Consider the following 7,468-nt stretch of genomic DNA (forward strand, 5'->3'; position numbering starts at 1 on the left):
CTGTAGAATAAATAGCAACCAGAAGGAAGACTATTTAACTTTGAAGGGCCCTTTATTAAACTTCAGATTTGGGGAAAACATGGGAGTTTGTTCTATTTTTTAAAATACAACAATACCCTTCATTTTAACTATCCTCAAATTCAAACTAATTTTAATAGGATTATTACTATTCTCAAAGAAACAAAAACAAAACAGAAAACCTAAGACTACACATATCTTTGCTTCTCAATTTTTAACCTAAGAGGAAAAAATAGCATTTCCTATAAAAGAACAGATATCACACTGCTGTTAGCAATACTTGATGTTAAAAGGCAACGAAAGATGTAACTCTGAAGTTCTAAAAATTATATGAAACACAGAATTACATACCAAAAAAAAAATAGCATTAAGGTGGGAGAAGAAAGCTAAACACATTTCTGACAGTCAAGGATTCAAAGTTTAAAATCGATAAAACTTTCCTCTTAAACACAATTCAAGAAAAGAAATAAAATATATTAGAAACATAAGTGTACAGAATTTTTAAATATGAGTAAGCAATAAGTAGTAAGAAATCTGAATAATGAGTAGGCAAAATAAAAAGAAACACCAATTCAAATCAGTGGTATTCAATAACTGCAGTTAACATCGCAGACTGTTCATGTCAAAAGTTAGGATTAAAGCTGAAAGTAAAAGTCAGTGTTACACAGGTATGAGAACTGTATGAGGAAAATAGCTTTAGGAGTTGACAAAGAGGTGCTGGCCAAGTAAGGCTCACCAATTACAAGAGAGCAGTGTGTGGTTTCTGGTTCCACATGTAAAGAGCCTGGGAGTCCCCACTCCACTTTAACAAGTAAAAAGTAGAACAGAATGGAAAATCACCAATGCTACTTAGATTCATGAAAGAGAGATCAGGGCAAACTACTGTCCCCAAGATTGAAGAGACAGGCAAATAGGTCCCACGTAAAGAGTCACAAGAAGACCACCTGGGGAGCCAGTAGTAGGATAACCTGAATGTAACTGGCAAACTGCTGGGGGCACAGTGTGGACAAATCTGAGTTAAAAAACTCCAGGGGACTTCCACAATATTGTGGGATTTATTTCCAAGAATCCAACTAGATTCCCACAGTAAGTACTGAGAACAGCAGACTTCAGCTTTCTGCCAGGAGTAAACATACATACATGTACACATACACTAAAACTAGTATTAAATACACCGAAACACTCTGTTCTTCTTAACACCACCTGCCCTTAGGAGAAACTAGTTAATAAGAGCCTCACAAAGGCAAGGAAACTACTCAACTCCAACTAACTCTAGCCATCCAATGGGAAAAGGGAAATTCCCAACTCCAGCCCACTTTACCTATCCTGTCCAATCTAAAAGGGGAGGAAAAAACTTAGAAACCCTCTCCAGAGACACAGCCTCACTAAAATACTGAGACTGAACCAGATGATTCTGAATGCTTCTCTCCTCCCCCCCCACCCCCACCTACTAAAGGCCTATTTATAGCAGTTCCTCTTACTACTAAATCATGCCTGCCTATCAAGAAAAATTTACAGGGATGCCTGGCTGGCTGGCTATCAGTACAGCATGTGACTCTTGAACTCAGGGTTGTAAACTGGAGCCTATTGGGTGTAGAGATTACTTAAAAATAAAATCTTAAAAAAGAAAAGAGAAATTTACAAGGCATGCTAAAAAGCAAACCACAATTTGAAAGGGCAGAGCAAGCCTCTGAAAGGGGTGAAAGGGATGTTGGAATTATCACGAAGAGAATTTAAAAGAACTATCTGTGATTAATATGTCAAAAACTCGCTCTAATGGATAGTAGACAACATGTAGAAACAGATGGGTAAGGTGAGTACAGAAATGGAAATCCTAGGAAAGAACCAAAAAGAAATGTTACAGGCCAAAACCATTAACACATAAATATGAAGAATGCCTATTGATATACGTATTGGGCACAAAGGAGGAAAGAATCTAGAGGATATATCAACAGAGTCCTCAAAAACCAAAAAGCAAAAAGAACAGAGTGAAGAAGCAAAACAAAACTAAACAGAAGACCCAAATATTGTGGGACCCGAAAAAAAAGGTGTAACATATAGTGCGTATACCAGAAAAAGGGAGAATAAGAAAAAATATTTGAAACAATGACTGAGAGTTTCCCCAAATTAATGTCAGAGATCAAAGTACAGATCCAAAAAGCCCTGACAATACCAAGAAGGAAAAATGCTAAACAAACAAAACCCCCCAGAAAAACCAGCCTATACCTAAGCATATCATTTTAAAACTACAAATCAAAGATTTAAAAATCCTGAGGGTGCCAGTTGAGCATCTGACTGTTGGTTTCAGCTTGGGTCATGACGCCACAGTTTGTGAGTTTGAGCCCTATGCTAGGCTCCACGATGATGGTGTGGGGCCTGCTTAGGATTGATTCTCTCTTTCCCTCCCCCTCTCTCTCTGCCCCTCACACATCTCTCTCTCCCTTGCTCTCTCAAAATAAATAAGTTAACTTTAAAATTTTCTTTAAAAACAAAAATCCTGAAAGAAGTCACAGGAAAAAAACACTGAAGAAGAAATAAAAGAATTACACCTGACCACTTAAACCTGCAAACAAGTAGAGTGAAATGTTTAAACTGTTGGGGGAAAAACCCCACCAATCTAGAATTCTATATCCTGCAAAATTACCTTTCAAAAGAGAAATAAACTATTTCTCAGACAAAAAAGGGGGTGGAGGGGATTTGTTGCCAGTGGATCAGTCTTGAAAGACATTCTTATTTTATTATTTATTTATTTAATATATTTTATTGTCAAATTGGCTTCCATACAACACCCATATTTTTAAAAAAGTTCTTTAGACGTAAGTAAAATAATACAGGTCAAAACTCAGAACTACATAAAAAGTATCAAAGAAGGAATAAGTGAATATAAATTAAAAACTTTTATTTTTCTTAATTAGTCAAACAGATAACAGTACAATGCTCTCCACTTGAGTATGGCAAAGACTAAAGAAATTTGATGAGATTTTCCTTCCACAATCAGGTGAAGGGTAAGAAAGATTTTGCAGATATGATTAAAGTCCCAAATCAAAATAAAAGACTGCCCTTGGTGGGCCAGACTTAGTCAGGTGGAAACCCTTAAAAAAATTCTTTTATTTCAGGAAGTAAAGCCATTCTGCTGGCTTGAAAGACATGGTCTGCCAGGGTGCCTTGGTGGCTCAGTTGGTGAAACATCCAACTCTTGATTTCGGCTCAGGTCATGATTTCAGGGTTCATGAGTTCGAGCCCTGCACTGGGCTCTGCACTGGCAGCATGGAGCCTGCTTGAAATTTTCTCTCTCTACTTCTCCCCAGCTCATGCTCTCGCTCTCTCAAAAAATACAATAAAATAAACAAACACTGAAAGACGTGGTCCGCCATGTTATAAAAGGACCTATGTCAGGGGCCTCTAGATGCCGATAGCCAGCGAGAAACTAAAGACCTCAGCCCTACATATGACTGTATTAATCAGCAATCACATGAGCTTGGAAAAGAACCCAAGATCCAAAAGTCTAGTCACAATCTAGACAGCAACTCTGTGAGATCCAACCAAGCTACACGCATACACCTGACCCACAGAAACTGAGAGAAAATAAATGCATGTCGTTTTAAACTGCTAAATTTGGGGCAATTCATTACGCATTAATAGAAAATGAATGTATCTTTCACAATGGTACTACTCAATAAACAATTATTCACCAGAGATACAAAATATGAAACAATACACACAACAATCTCTTTGTGCATGTTAAACTCTTGCCTATGATGGATATATATTTCCCTTCTCCCCACTGCCTCCCCTTCAACTGGGATGAGTGGTCCAGCTGAAGAAAGTAAGCAAAGACTTAAGGAAATTCATAAGTAACAGCAGAATCAGCAAATTAGCTTTAACAGTAGAGGGAGCTACCAAAATAAGAGCACTGGTCGATGTTATAAAGGGATCCCAATGTCAAAGAATGGTACAGGAATGACAAGATCAAAAGATACCAGTGTATTCTGCCAACACCAGTCTTCCCCATTTACTGACACACTTACTTTTGACATTTGCACCTGAACCTAGATTAACGGTTTCACTGAAAATTTTTTTCCTTTTTTTTTTCATTTCAATGAAATTTCTATGTAACTCACCCAGATACTTCCATATTTGAGATTCTTCCAGTCTTGAAAAGTACCTACCTTTAAGATACATACCACTTGACAAATGGCACAATTATGCAAGTGACAACCTAACTGCCTGCAGGTGATAAGAAATCAGATAATAAGCCAAATAAGTCTAGTCAGAATTTCTGTTACATCTTAAAAAAACACACTCCCAAAAGTTATGAGCATCTTAATACATGACATCCAGCTGGCAGGTGTTTGCTTTTCCCAGAAGACACACATTTGCCTTGAGAACCTCAGACTTCTATTTACTTATGAGAGCAAGATGTTCTTCTGGAGATGCTAAGAGAACATAGTTGTTTAAAGTCTCAGTTGAGCAAAATATCAGATGTTTCTTGGGGGCTCTTCTGATCATCCTCCATGCTACATATAAACTTTCAAGAAGTCATTAAAGGAGACCATATGAACAAAGAAATTCATCCATTTTAAGAATTCTTTAATTACTTACATCCTTAAGGACTATTCACCACAGTCTAGTTTATGTTACCTCATACAATTTTCTTTTCTTTTTTTTTTAATATTTTTATGTATTTCTAGGAGAGAGAGAGACAGCGTGAGCAGGGGAGGGTCAGAGAGAGAGGGAGTCACAGACTGAAACAGGCTCCAGGCTCTGAGCTGGCAGTCAGCACAGAGCCCAACGCGGGGCTCAAACCCACGAACCGCGAGATCATGACCTAAGCGAAAGTCGGACACTTACCCGACTAAGCCACCCAGGCGCCCCGACAATTTTCTAACTGATGTTTAGGGAGTGCTAGTATCATGCTTTAAATATATAGTTTTATTGGGGCACCTGGGTGGCTCAGTTGGTTGAGTATCAGACTTTGGCTCAGGTCATGATCTCACAGTTTGTGAGTTCAGGCCCCGCATCAGCCTCTGTGCAGACAATTCGGAGCCTGGAGCCTTATTCAGATTCTGTGTCTCCCTCTCTCTCTGCCCCTCCCTACTCATACATGCCTCTCTCTCTCTCAAAAAATAAACATTAAAATTTTTTTAAGTAAGTATATAGTTTTATTATGAATATTATTTACAAAGTGAAGTACAAGCAGATTATTTTGAAGGTCAGTTATCAACATTGAGCAAATATTGTACTAGGTATTACTTCCATTTCTGGCAAAAACAAAGGAAACACTCAGTAGCCTTTCCACAGATATGTAATTATTTAGAAAACTGAGTCACATGTTTTTAGAGACTACTCAAATCTACTCTTGGAAGACCTACTTAGATAAACGTATCCTGAAAGTAACCCATCTATTGGCTTTATGTTTAAACAGGTTTAGTAGATTATAAATAAGGTTAAAGCCACTGTTCTTTACGGACCAAAGAAACCTAAACTTGGCTACCCTAAATAGGAAATATTCAAACAAAAAGAACTAAAAATAGGAGAGTTGGACATTATAACTAACATATGTAAATTGTTCTTAAAAAAGAACAAAATGTACCTACGACCCTCTATCCTCAAAATCTCATGTTCCTTAGATTTATGTTCGTAAATAAAAATATTTTCCAGACAGTGGTAGTATTTACATATTTTTTAAATTACTCAATAAAACTTTAAATACAACCTCAAGTAGCTATTATTACTAAAACATTCCTCTCAACCTCAAGTCACTAACAATGGGCAGAAAGTACTTAAGATAATGCAAATTAACTTTAAAAGAATAAATGTACACTGCTGAGCCCAACTACAGAAATGCACAATCTATTCTAAACATACAACACTCTTAAATGTGGACTGTCACAACATGTTGGACGCCTATAATTTACAATAAAACCTTATTGGTTGACACCTTGCTGAGAGCTTTAAATAATTTTATTTGATTACATGGTTTGATGTTACCCTATAACCTTTGAGAAAAAAATTAATAGTAATCTTTAAATTTTTAAAAATATCTCTTGAAGAAAACAGACATTTCTCCAAAGAAGACATACAGCTGGCCAAAAGACACATGAAAGGATGCTCATCATAACTTACCTTAAGAGAAACGCAAACTAAAACTACAATGAGATGTCACCACACACGTCAGAATGGCTATAATCAACAACACAAGAAACAACAGGTATTGGAAAGGATGTGGAGGAAAAAAGAACACTTGTGCACTGTTGGTGGGAATGTAAGGTGCAGCCGCTGTAGAAAATGGTATGGAGGTTCCTCAGAAAGTTACAAATACAACTACCCTACAGGTCAGCAATCACATCACTGAGTATTTACCCAAAGAATACAAAAACACTAATTCAAAGGGATACATGCATCCCTATGTTTAGTGCAGTATTATTTATAACAGCCAAATTATGGAAGCAGCCCAGGTGTAAGTCAGTTGACGAATGGATAAAGAAGAGGTAATATATATACAATGGAATATTATTCAGCCATAAAAAAGAATGAAATCCTGCCATGTGCAAGAACATAGATGGAACCAGAGAGTATAATGCTAAGCAAAACAAGTCAGTCAGAGAAAGACAAATAACATATGATTTCACTCATATAAGGAACTTAAGAAACAAAACAAAGGGGAAAAAAGAGAAAGACAAACCAAGACAAAAACTCAATTCTAGAGAACAAAATGATGGTTACCAGCAGGGAGGTGGATGGGGGTAGGAGGAATATAGGTGGTGGGGATTAAAAAGTGCACTTGTTGCTATGAGCACTGGGTGATGTATGAAAGTGTTGAATCACTATACTGTACACCTGAAACTAATATAACACTGTATATTAACTGGAATTAAAGTTAAAACTTAATAAAACAATATTTCTTGAAGGGAAAAAGAACATAAAAGGAGAGACTGAATTTTAAACTCACATACATGAAAAATATCCTTTACATTAAAAAAATTAGAATAATTTCTTCTTTAAAAAACAAACAGTATTTTATTGTTTTTAAAGTAATTTCTCTGTCCAGGGATGCCTGGATGGCTCGGTCAGTTAAGTGTCTGACTCTTAAATGCGGCTCAGGTCATGATCCCAGGGTCATAGGATCGAGCCCCATGTCAGGCTCCCCGCTGAGCGTGGAGCCTGCCTAAGATTCTCTGTCCCTCAGCCCCTTCCTCCCCTCACTCACACATATACACATGCTTTCTCTAAAATAAACAAAAACAAAAACTTTAATCTCTCTGCCCAATGTGGCGCTTGAACTCACAACCCCGAGACCAAGAGTCACATGCTCTACCAACTGTGCCAGCCAGGCACCCCAGGAATAGTTTCTAAGTAGACTAAATTCAGCAGATGTTTGTTAAACTGTGCCAGTGCTGATCTAGGCACTCAGCATTCATCAATTGGGGTGGGGGGGGGGATCACAAAT

This window comes from Crocuta crocuta, unplaced genomic scaffold, assembly GCF_008692635.1.
Source record: "Crocuta crocuta isolate KB4526 unplaced genomic scaffold, BGI_CrCroc_1.0 scaffold548, whole genome shotgun sequence".
NCBI classification, from domain to species: Eukaryota; Metazoa; Chordata; class Mammalia; order Carnivora; family Hyaenidae; genus Crocuta; species Crocuta crocuta.